Below are 12,472 nucleotides of genomic sequence, written 5' to 3'. Positions count from 1 at the left end.
ACATAAGTAAAATCTCCTTTTCCGAGTAACATATCCTTATACTTAAATTTTGAAGTTAAGGTATTTTTAAAAGATATAAGTTGAATTAATTCAACAGCATTTATAGTCAAGTGTACTTTAGCAGCTGTTCCTTCCTTAGCAATGAAAAAACTGAAAAACACAATAGCGTACAGTATCCAGACTCTCTGTGTATTTTCATCTTTACGTGGCTTATTTATTTATCTATTATTACTCTATTTCTTTTACATTTATTTATTTTTCTCTGAGACAGGGTTTCTCTTTGGAAATCTGCCTGTCTCTGTCTCTGGAGTAAATCCTACCGGCATGCGCCACCACAACACCGGCTTTTGTATTTATATACCAATTTGCTGTTTCATTTTCTCTCTCAATCTCACGAATATTTTTAAACACACTGTGAACCTTTAGAGGTTTTTCTTCATTCAAGTTTGACTTTACTGTAAATTTTTATGTTTTTCTGGCCACGTGTCTTATCTGTAAAACCTCGGCTGTTTTAAACTGACGTTTTTTCCCAAGATGGCGGCCGTAAGTGTGACTCCAGCTGCCGGCTTGGGGATGTGGTCACTGCACTTCCAGCTGTACGTACAACTTTTAAATCGTTAGTAAAGCCTCTTAAAAGAACCTTGTTGGTTTTTTTTTTTCTTTTTATGTAGAGTCAGGAAGACTCCCCTAAGCGAGCCACGTGAATCTTGGCTTGTCGCTAGCCAAACAGAGCACACCTGAGAAAATGCTGCTACCAAAAATCTGTGCTTCTCTCCGTTCTTCTGTTTCTAAAATTCCTTTAAATCTTTTTTTGTTATTTTGCGTGGAAATTCAATCCCGCTCCTGACAACCATTTTGTTAAAGGAAGCTTTTTCTTTGAGAGAAGCCTTCCTGCCAGCCTGGTTCCAGAGCTGCATCAGTCCCAAATAAACACACAGGAGGCTATATTAATTATGAAGCTGTTAGCCTTTGCTTGTTTTTTATTGGCTAGCTCTGACTTAAGTAATTACCCCATAATTGTTAATCTAAGTATGTCTCTTACCGGAGAATAGTTCCGGTCTCCTACCCCATGGCGTTACATGTTGAATCTCCTGTGTTTCTCCTTCCCAGAATCCTCCTGGACTCCTAGTCCCACCTATCTAGATTCCTATTGGCTCAACAGTACTTTATTGACAAATGTACAGGGCTTCCCCGATCAAATAGGTTTATATTTTATTGTATGCATATATGAAATTCTCAAAGAATAAGTTTTTAAAAATAAATAAGAATGTCATAAGTTATGGCCACATTTGCTTCATATTAGGGATTTCAGGCTTTATGTGACTCAAGACATATAAATTAATAGATGTAATGCCATATTAATGAACTTAAAAGCAGAAATCACATGAACATCTAAATAGATGCAGAAAAGTCATTTGACAAAAGTCAACATGACTTCATGATAGAAGTTGCATTTTTTAGGATAAATGGGACATACCTCAATGAAATCTAAACTATGTGCCACAAACCTAGAGTCAACATTTTACAAACAGGAAAAATAATCTATTTGCTCTAAAACATATCATGAGACAAGAATGTCCACTCTTTCAATTCTTATAATTATAGTACTTGAAGTCTTACCTGGAGCAATAAGACAAAAGAAAGTTATGAAGAAATAAAATCTGAAATGAGGACTTTCTGGGTAAAGTAGACAGAACCATTACACCTTCTAGCTAACTTCATTCAGTCCATCTGGTAAACTTGTCCTGATTGAATATGCTTTAGCTACTGTAACTGGAGGGGCCCCTCAAATGGGAATTAAAGCTATTAATGGTGTAGTATTAGCAACTGAGAAAAAACAGAAATCAATTCTGTATGACTAAAAGAATGTACACAAAATGGAACTGATTACCAGTTACCAAGCATATTGGTTTGGTATATAGTGGCATCAGCCCAGACTACAGAGTACTGTGCAGAGCTCAGAAACTTGCTCAGCAGTACTATCTTGTTCACCAAGAACCCATTCCCACAGGCCATCTGGTACAGAGTAGCCTCTGTCATGCAAGAGTATACCCAGCCAGGTGGTGTTGATCTGTTTGGTATTTTACTTATTTGTGGGTAAAATTAGGAACACAAATATTAATTTCAGTCAGATCCACCTGGACCTTTCTTTGACTGGAAAGCCCTAGCAATGGGGAAGAACTATGTGAACAAGAAAACTTTCCTTGAGAAGAGATGTAATTAAGACCTAGAACTGGAAGATGCCATTCACACAGCCATCTTAATCCTAAAGGAAAGCTTTGAAAGGAAAACGACAGAAGATAACATAGAAGTTGGGATCTGTAGTGACTCTGAGTTTTAGGAAACTAACCCCAACTGAAGTGATGGATTAATTGGCTACCATAGAGTAATAAAGATGTTCGTGAACAATCCAGATTTCACACATTTAGACTTATTTCTACATGGTTTAATGAATTCACATTTTAAAAATAATAATCATAATAAACTATTCAAATGAAAAAAGCTGAAATGAAGTTAAACTATCCCTATTTGTAGATTGCACTAGTTTTTACTTTATTTGATGTGTTTGGGTCTTTGCATATATATATTTCTTGCATATGTGGTGACCATGAATGCCAGAGAGGGTGTTACAACCCTTAAATTGTGGGTGTGAGGACATGTGAGTGTTGGAAAATGAACTCAGATCCTCTGGAAGGAAAGCTACTGTTTTTAACTGCTGACCTATCTCTCCAAACCCTTAGATGACATGATTTTATACTTAAGATGCCATAAAGTGCACCAACAATCTCCTAGATCTGATAAACACTTTCAGTAAAGGATACCAAATCAACATACAGAAATATGCAGCTCTTATTTAATCCAACAGTGAATTTGCTTATAAAGAAATTGGGAAAAAGTATACCATTCACAGTACGTCAACTTCCAAGAACACCAATAACCCTGTTCCCAAGGCACAGCCCACCTAGAAGCAGAACCAGAGAGATATCTCCAAAGTATCCCTAACCAAAATGCTTCCCCTGCACCAGAACCCAAATCTGAAGGTGGGAAGGAGGTGAGTCACAAAGTCTGGGTATATTTTCCTGGGCCAATCTCAGATGGTGACAAAAGGTTTTTCTTCTTTTTGTTTGACAATTCTCTATATACATTTCATGTGGCTTGTCCATTGCTGCCATCATTGTTCAGCTCACATTTGTGAAGTAAAGTTGGTGAAACTTTAAGAGAGTAGCTTCTCATATTACTAGAAGAGTCAGCTTCATGAAAATTTTCATGATCCTCTGGTCCTTACAATCTCTCTACCCCCAGTTCTGCAATATAGATACATAGAGTTATCCATTGAGTTTGTCCAGTCTTCACATTCACTCAAATCTTTCCTTGTTCTGCACGTATGAAAACTGACTAAAAGCAATGCTAAGAGGAACGTTTATAGCATTAAGTGCCTGCATAGAGAAACTGGAGAAATGTCACACTAGTGATTTAACAGCACACCTGAAATCTCTAGAACAAAAAGAAGCAAACTCATCCAGGAGGAGTAGATATCGGAAAATAATCACATTGAGGGCTGAAATCAATAAAGTAGAAACAAAGAAAATAATACAAAGAATCAATGAAACAAAAACTTGGTTCTTCGAGAAAATCAACAGTATACACAAACCTTTATCCAAACTAACCAAAATGCAAATAAACAAAATCAGGAATTAAAAGGGACATATAGCAACAGACACTGAAGAAATCCAGAGAATCACCAGGTCATTCTTTGAAAACCTATACTCTACAAAACTCAAAAATTTAAAGGAAAGGACAATTTTTTTGGATAGGTACCATATACCAAAATTAAGTCAAGACCAGATAAAATTAATAGACCTATAAAACCTATGAAAATAGGAGGCAGGATACAACATTAACTCAAAAAATCAATAGTTCAACTACATGTAGACAATAAAGTGACTGAGAAAGAAATCAGAGAGACATCACCCTTTGCAATAGCCACAAACAACATAAAATGTCTTGGGGTAGCTCTAACCAAACAGGTGAAAGATCTGCAAGACAAGAACTTTGAGTCATTAAAGAAAGAAATTAAAGGAGATGCCAGAAACTGGAAAGATCTCTCATGCTCTTGGATAGTAAAAATGGCAATCTTATCAAAAGCAATCAACAGATTCAATGCAATCCCTATCAAAATCCTAAAACAATTCTTCACAGACCTTGAAAGGAAACTTTTTATGGAAAAAAGACCCAAGGTAGCCAAAACAACCTTGTACAATAAAGCAACTTCAGAAGGCATCACCATCCCTCACTTAAAGCTCTACTTTAGGGCTGTAGTAATGAAAACAGTTTGATATTGGCACAAAAACAGGCAGGTGGACCAATGGAATGAAATAGAAGACTCTGATATTAACCTACACACCTATGAACACCTGATCTTTGACAAAGAAGCTAAAACTATACAATGGAAAAAGAAAGCATCTTCTACAATTGGTGTTTGCATAACTGGATGCTGACATGTAGAAGATTGCAGATAGATCCATATATATGCAAAAAAGTTCAAATGGATCAAAAGCCTCAACATAGATCCAGTTACACTGGACCTCTTAGAAGAGAAAGTTGGAGGTACCCTTGAACAAATTGGCACAGGAGAACACTTCCTGAACATAACACCAGTAGCACAGACACTGAGATTGACAATTAATAAATGGGACCTCATGAGACTTAGAAGCTTCTGTAAGGCAAAGGACACAGTCAATAAGACAAAATGACAACATAGAGAATGGGAAAAGATCTTCATCAACCCCACATCTGACAGAGGGCTGATCTCCAAAATATACAATGAACTCAAGAAATCAAAATACCAAATTACCCAATTAAATATGAGGTACAGAGCTAAGCAAAGAATTCTTAACATAGGAATTTCAAATGTCTGAAAGGCACTTAAGGAATTGTCAACATCCTTAGCCATCAGGGAAATGCAAGTCAAAACAACTTTGAGATACCATCTTACACCTGTCAGAATGGCTAAGATCATAAACACTAATGAAAGCTTATGCTGGATAAGATGTGGAGAAAGGGGAACACTCCTCCATTGCTGTTGGAAGTGCAAACTTGTACAGCCACTTTGGAAATCAGTATGGCGGTTTCTCAGAATATTGGGAATCAGTCTACCTCAAGACCCAGCAATACTTGGGCATATACTCAAAAGATGGACACTCATACCATAATGACTTTTGTTCAACTATATTTGTATCATTATTATTTTTAATAGCCAGAACCTAGAAGTAACCTAAATGTCCCTCAATGGAAGAATGGGTAATGAAAATGTGGTACATTTTCACAATGGAGTACTACTCCACAGTAAAGAACAATGACATCTTGAAATTTGCAGGAAAATGAATGGAACTAGAAGAAACCATCCTGAGTGAGGTAACCGAGACACAGAAAGAAAAATATGGTAAGTACTCACGCATAAGTGGATATTATACATAAAAGAATGTATAACCAGTCTGTAGCCCACAAACCCAGAGAAGCCAGGAAATGAGGATGACCTGACAATGGGATGAAGCTACAAATTCCCAATGCTTCCCCATCTCTAAGAATAGATTTTTCAGTCAGTGAGTTAACATCTCAACCCAATAAAGAAAAGTGATTGTTACTAAAATAACTAGCTAGAGTAGAGAAAAAAAGGAAACAGTGGCACAATAAAAATAGGAATGCAATTTGGTACAGAAATGCTGGAAAACAGTATGGGAATTCCTAAAACCTATCTAAAGGTAAATATAGTACTACTATATGACCTGCCAACCTCACTATTTTATAGATGTGTGTGTATGTATGTATGTATGTATGTATGTATGTATGTGCATCCAAAAGAAAAAATCAATACTGATACAGAGTAAAAATGCATTCACCTGTAAGAAGAACGAGATTGTCTCAATTGTTATAACATGGATTGAACCAAGGATTATTACGATCACTGAAATGAACAAATACTACATGATTTCATTAAAATTTGGGATCCAAAAATGAAAGTTGAGAGTATAATTCTGGTTATCCTACAATGGAGGTAGCAATGGAGAAAAGTTGATTATGAGTGCCTAGCTATTGTTGAAGAGTAATAAAATTTTGCTGTACTATTACATAGTAGATTGTCTATAGATTATAATACTTTGAATATTTCTAAGAGAAAGAAAAATGTTTTCTATATGATTTCACCATGGCAAAGATAAATATTTGAGAAAATGAGTTCAGTCTAATTTGAATAATATGCAATAAACAAATTTGCCAAGGTAACATATGCAACACTTATGGTTTTACATAGCAATGGAGAATAATTTTTGTTTAAATTTCAAAACAGAAAAATGCTAATAAAAGACAGAAATGGAAGATAATATCAAATAATGGATACTATAAATGAAAATTGAACGTCAGTAGACTATGAAATTCTATGGTAGAAAGTTATTTAATTTTAGCTTTTAAATATATAATTTATTAATTATTTTACTTGCAGTGTATGTGTTTATTTGCATTATTTTCCTACCATATACATTGGAGAAACCATGGAGGACAGAAGATGGTGTCATATGCCCTGGAACTAGGGTTACAGATTTTGTGAGATACCCTGTAGGTGCTGGGAACTGAACCTGGGTCTTCTGCAAGATCAGTATACACTCTAAACCATTTAAGCCATTTCTCCAAACCCTACTTGTGCCATTTTAGCAAATACATCACAATTAGTAGATAATTAATATTTACCTAATATTGCATATGAAAAGAAAATATATTAATTCATATAATCTTATTTGATCATTTGCTATAATAGAGCTTTTATCAAGGCATTTAAAAGAGGCAGCGTTTTTTTTAGCTTTCCTATGTTTTCATATGATAAAAGAGTGATAAGCGTTATTCTTTTAGATTTCCAGGTAATAAAAATAAAGCATAAGGCACCATTTATAGAGATCCCCTCCTTTTCTAGGAGAATAGTGAATGCTTATCTTATACAAAATAATGTCAATCTCTTATTTTAAAAAAAGACGAGAACATGAACTTTGAATGTGTAAAATCTAAATATATTTTTATGCCTCACACAATGAGCAGTAAATTCTTATTCAAGATATCTTTAATTAAGTAGATTTTAAAATCATGCAGTTCTCATACACTCAGTTTCAAATTAATTCTTTTTTCTCTTCATGATCCAAATTCTAATAGTTCCACCTTGTGGTGAAAATCAGAATAGGCTCTGTTCAACTTGTGGCTTTATTTCTTTTATTCTCTTTTTGCTTACAAAATCCACAGTAAAAAAAAAAAGTTAGGTTATTTTGTTTTTCCATAAATGCCTGAATACAGGTTCTTTACTCCAAGAAATCCAAAACTAGCAGGGGCATAGGTAAGTAATTCAGTATAGCATGATATATATGAAAAGGGAGGCTTAGTTAAGGGGTAGGAGTGGTACATAAGAAGTATCTAGTGTTTTTTAACTCTAAGAAACAGACATAATAGGATGCTATTTAATTATTTCAGAACAAGGATTGCCAAGATAGACCACAGTTACATGAAAAGACAAGCTAAATGTTATTTTAAAAAAGAATGATAAGCGCTCAAAATTCAAGTTTGAAAGGAGTCAAACTTGAGAGGTAAACAGAGAACACATATCCAAGAATATTCCAGTGAGGAGCAAGAGGCAGAGACCGGAGAAATGGAAGCGGTGTGGACACTTTCTAAAGACAATAAAGAGTTGCTAGAATGGGGGTTGGGAGGAAGGACAGAGAGCTCCTGCTTTGAATCTATATATTTAAGTTCACCCTTTGAAGCACTACTTTGAAATAACTACAAAATACTATTAGATAAAATGTAAGTCATTAACTTATGTATTCAGGCCAAAAAGAGGAAATGTCTTGTAAGTCAAGATACTAGTAATGAGTAGATAAAAAGTTTAGGACCTGCTGTTCTCTGGAATCCAAATCAGGTATATGTAGGCTTTAGTCACCAACAGGTTCCTGAGAACTGAACATTCTTAGGTATGTTTAGAGACTAGGGTCAGGCTTAGTCACAAAAGCCAAGATCAGACATATTCATCTTGCATTTAACTCATAAGGAAGATAGAAAAACGCTGCTAGCAAATCTTCGCCAGAGGCAGAATCTTTGAAGTAACCACCTTGGGGGATTCAAGAAAACATACCACAGAATCATGGGCAAAAATTGAGCAAGCCTCTCTCTATAAGACTAAGTGACTGAATCCAAAATGTGTTCAATATTGCTATGCCAACTTTTTGCTAGTGCTTAGGATTGAACCCATATTCTTGGACCTCCTGGACAACTTTTCTACTACTTTTTCTTGTACTACAACTTCAACACGAGCATTAAGCAACAAACATGGAACCACTAATACGTAGGGAGAGGTCTAAGTACCCTTAGTGCTGACCACGCCCATTTGGGTGTGTTCACAGGTACATAGAAGGGGGATAAAAAGAGCTAGGGGGAGGAGACTCTCTTCTGGTTGCGGTTTCGACATGAAGAGCAGCTTGCAGACCTTTGATTCTCAACTTTCTTAGCTTCTCATGTAAGTGATTTCTTCCTCAATAAAATATCATAGGACATCCCTAGTTTGTGTAGCATAATATTTCCCCATTACTAATATATATATGCACCAATGTGTATGCCCACAATGATCTGCCTTCCAAATATTAAAAAAAAACATTTTTGTCTGTAACATTTTTCTGTGTTGGAGCCCCATTTAACACCCAAGCGAGGTTGGAGATTTAGCTCAGTGGTAAGCACTTGCCTAGCAAGCATAAGGCCCTGTATTCAGTTCTTAGCTCTGGAAAAAAAAACACCCATTCACTAAAGCAGAAGTGCCTAGGAACTAATGTTCCCAAGAATAGCTCTCAAACAATATCTGGGAGAATTTGGTGGTAGTACCTAGGTCCTTTGATCTGGCTATAAAGATAGAAAAAGAAAGAGTGTAGAAAAGCAACCAATTCAAAGGACAAAAATTAGAAAATAATGAAACTGTTCAAATAAGTTTATTTGACATACTTATATGAATAAATTAATGAATGGGACTTATCATAATAAAGACAAAAAGAAAACAGAAACAAAATAAGGAAGACATGTTTCCTAGTTAGGTTTATATTGCTGTCCTAAAATACAAAAAGAAGCTTGTGGAGGTGGTAGGGGGGAGGGGATCGTTTCAGTTAACAGTTTATAGTCTGTTGTGAAGGGAAGTCAGGCCAAGAAATCAAACAGGAACCTGGAAGTAGGAACGGAAGCAGAGACTATCTTTATGTCTCTGGTGACCTCTGTCCTCTCAGGCCCTGTGAGCTGGGCATCATACACTACTTTTCTCATTCCCAGTAGTGACTCCTCCTCTGTTGTCCTCCAGACCATGACATCCATGAGGACCTCCACTGATAATGACTAATGGCTCATATGAGCCAGTCCATCAGGGATTGATACCCTTTGTGCTGCCTCAGGCTACAAAGTTTCTGTCTTATCAACAGGTGTGTAGTTGCATTGCTCAGTTTCTATGTTTCTACAACATTCAGACAAATCACATCTTGCCACATATCCCATAACCTCTCAATCTAGACTATCAGAGTCTTTCTTTTTTTCATAAGTGTCAATACTTTATTCAAGATTGTAAATCTGATAACATTTAAGCTAAATATTTAACTCACTCAGTAAAGGAACAAAGTCCAGATACTTAAGTTAATATACTATGATTTTAACTCAATTAACAGTAAAGTAACAACCCTTAAGGTCTTCTATATTCCAAGCACTGATATATTATATGTGCACATATACACATACATATATATGAAGTATATAAAGTAACTAATATTTATAGCACCTTCTCTGAAATAGGCAAGATTTTTCTTTGGTTATCATTCTACTCAATATTTGCAGAAAGAAAACCAAACAAAAATTCTAACTGATATGCCAGAAAAATCTAAAAATAAATACTTATTTCAAAATATTATTGTTTATTGGACTTAGCACCACACACATAAAAAATAAATCTAGTCTTTTAAGAAACATTTGAGGATTCCTTGGAGTTTTAGATTTCTCGTATAATTTTTTAATTTTTTAAAATTAGAAATGAGCTTGCTTCACATGTCAATCTCAGCTCCCTCTACCTCCATTCCTCCCCTGGCCCCACTCCCTACCCTCCACCCAGTACCCACTCCTCCCTCAAGGAGGGTGAGGCCCTCCATGTGTGAACTCCAAAGTCTCTCATATCATAGAGGACAGGCCCTAGGACCTCCCTCATGTGGGCAGGCTGAGAGAGCATTCCTCAATGTGAAATGGGTTCACAAAGTCCATTCATATGCCAGGGATAAATACAGATCTACTACCCAAGGCCCCATAGATTGCCAAGGTATCCTCATTGACACACAAATTTATGGAGTCTGGATAAGTCCCATGCTGGCCTTTCAGCCATCAGTCTGGGGTCCATGAGATCCCCCTTGTTCAGGTCAACTCTTTCTGTGGGTTTCACCAGCCAAGTATTAACCCCTTTGCTGGTCACTCCTCCCTCTCTGCAATTGGGTTGCAGGAGATCAGTTCAGTGTTTAGCTGTGAGTATCTGCCACAGCTACTCATCAATCACATTATCTGGGAAGGGCATGTAAGGTAGCATCTCCATATAATGCTTAGATTGCCAGTTGGTGTCAATCATGTAGATCTCTGGAAAATTCATTAGTGACAGATCTCTCTTCAGACGATAATGACCATCTATCATTCTGCTCTCCTCCATTCTTCCCACAACTCCTGCTCCCCCATGTCCTTCTCTCCCATATTCTTCTCCCTCTGTCTTTCTCCCAGCTGCCTCTCCCCTCACCCCATGCTCCAAATCTGCTCAGGAGATCCTATCCCATCACCCCTCCCCTGGGTACCTTGCATATCTCTCTTAGGGATCACACTGGTTCCCAGACTCTCTGGCAGTGGGATCATAGGCTGGCATTCCCCTAATCCATGTCTAAAATCCATATATGAGTGTAAAGAGAAGCCTTCCCGCCAGCCTGGTTCCAGAGCCGCATCAGTCCCAAATAAACACTTAGGAGGCTATATTAATTATGAAGCTGTTGCCTTGCTTGTTTCTTACTGGCTAGCTCTGACTTAAGTATTTATCCCATAATTGTTCATCTCAGTATTTCTCTTACCGGAGAAGTTTCCGGGCTTCTTATCACTATGGTGGTTACATCTTGACTCCCTGTGTTTCTCCTACCCAGAGTCCCCCTGGACTCCAGTCTCATCTATCTTGCTTCCCTATTGGCCAACAGTGCTTTATTGACATATACACAGGACTTTCCCCCATCATATGAGCGAGTACATACCATGTATCTCTCATTGTGACTGGGCTACCTCACTCAGGATGATTTCTTCTAGTGCCATCCATTTGCCTGCAAATTTCAAGATTCTATTGTTTTTTTTTCCATTGAGCAGTACACCATTGTGCAAATGTAGCATATTTTATCTATCCATTCCTCATTGAGGGGCATCTAGGTTGCTTCCATGTTCTGGCTATTACAGATAATGCTGCTATGAACATAGTGGAATAGATGTCCTTGCTGTATCTTTGGTGTCTTTGGGTTTATGTCTAAGAGTGGAATTGCTGGATCTTGTGGTAGACTGATTCCCACTTTCCTGAAGAATCTCCATATTTATTTCCAAAGTGACTGTACAAGTTGGCACTCCCACTTGCAGTGGAGGAGTGTTCCCCTTTCTCCACATCCTCTCCAGCATAAACTGCCATTGGTGCTTTTGATTTTAGCCATTATGACTGGAGTAAGATGGTATCTCAGAGTTGTTTTTATTTGCATTTCCCTGGTGGCTAAGAATGTTGAGCACTTTCTTAAGTGTCTCTCAGCCATTTTAGACTTCTCTATTGAGAATTCTCTATTTAGTTCAATATCCCACTTTTTAATTGGGTCCTTTGGTGTTTTGGATACTTGCTTCTTGAGTTCTTTGTAAATTTTAGAGATCAGCTCTCTGTCAGATGTGGACTTACTGAATATCCTTTCCCATTCTGTGGGCTGCCTTTTTGTCTTGTTGACTGTGTCCTTTGCCTTACAGAAGCTTCTCAGTTTCAGGAGGTCTCATTTATTAATTGTGGATCTCAGTGTGTGTGCTACTGGTGTTATGTTCAGGAAGCCGTATCCTGTTCCAATTCGTTCAAGGGTACCTCCAACTTTCTCTTCTAAGAGGTTCAGTGTGGCTGGATTTATGTTGAGGATTTTGATCCATTTAGGCTTAAATTTTGTGTATGGTGATAAACATGGATCTATCTGCAGTCTTCTACCTGCCAGCATCCAGTTGTACCAGCACCATTTGGTGACAATGCTTTCTTTTTTCCATTGTATATTTTAGCGTCTTTGTCAAAAATCAAGTGTTTATAGGTGTGTGGATTAATCTCAGTGTTTTCAATTCGATTCCATTGATCTACCTGTCTACTTTTATGCCAATATCAAGCTGTTTTCAGTAC

At 37.0% G+C, this 12,472-nt stretch overlaps 1 pseudogene; it reads left to right on the top strand.

The window, feature by feature from the left end:
• The first annotated feature begins 534 nt into the window (after window positions 1-534).
• On the top strand, window positions 535-2,390 carry LOC101832491 (annotated as a pseudogene).
• Window positions 2,391-12,472: the final 10,082 nt, after the last annotated feature.

This window comes from Mesocricetus auratus, unplaced genomic scaffold (genome assembly GCF_017639785.1).
Source record: "Mesocricetus auratus isolate SY011 unplaced genomic scaffold, BCM_Maur_2.0 Super-Scaffold_100003, whole genome shotgun sequence".
Classification (NCBI taxonomy): domain Eukaryota; kingdom Metazoa; phylum Chordata; class Mammalia; order Rodentia; family Cricetidae; genus Mesocricetus; species Mesocricetus auratus.
This window is presented reverse-complemented; position numbering and strand designations above follow the sequence as displayed.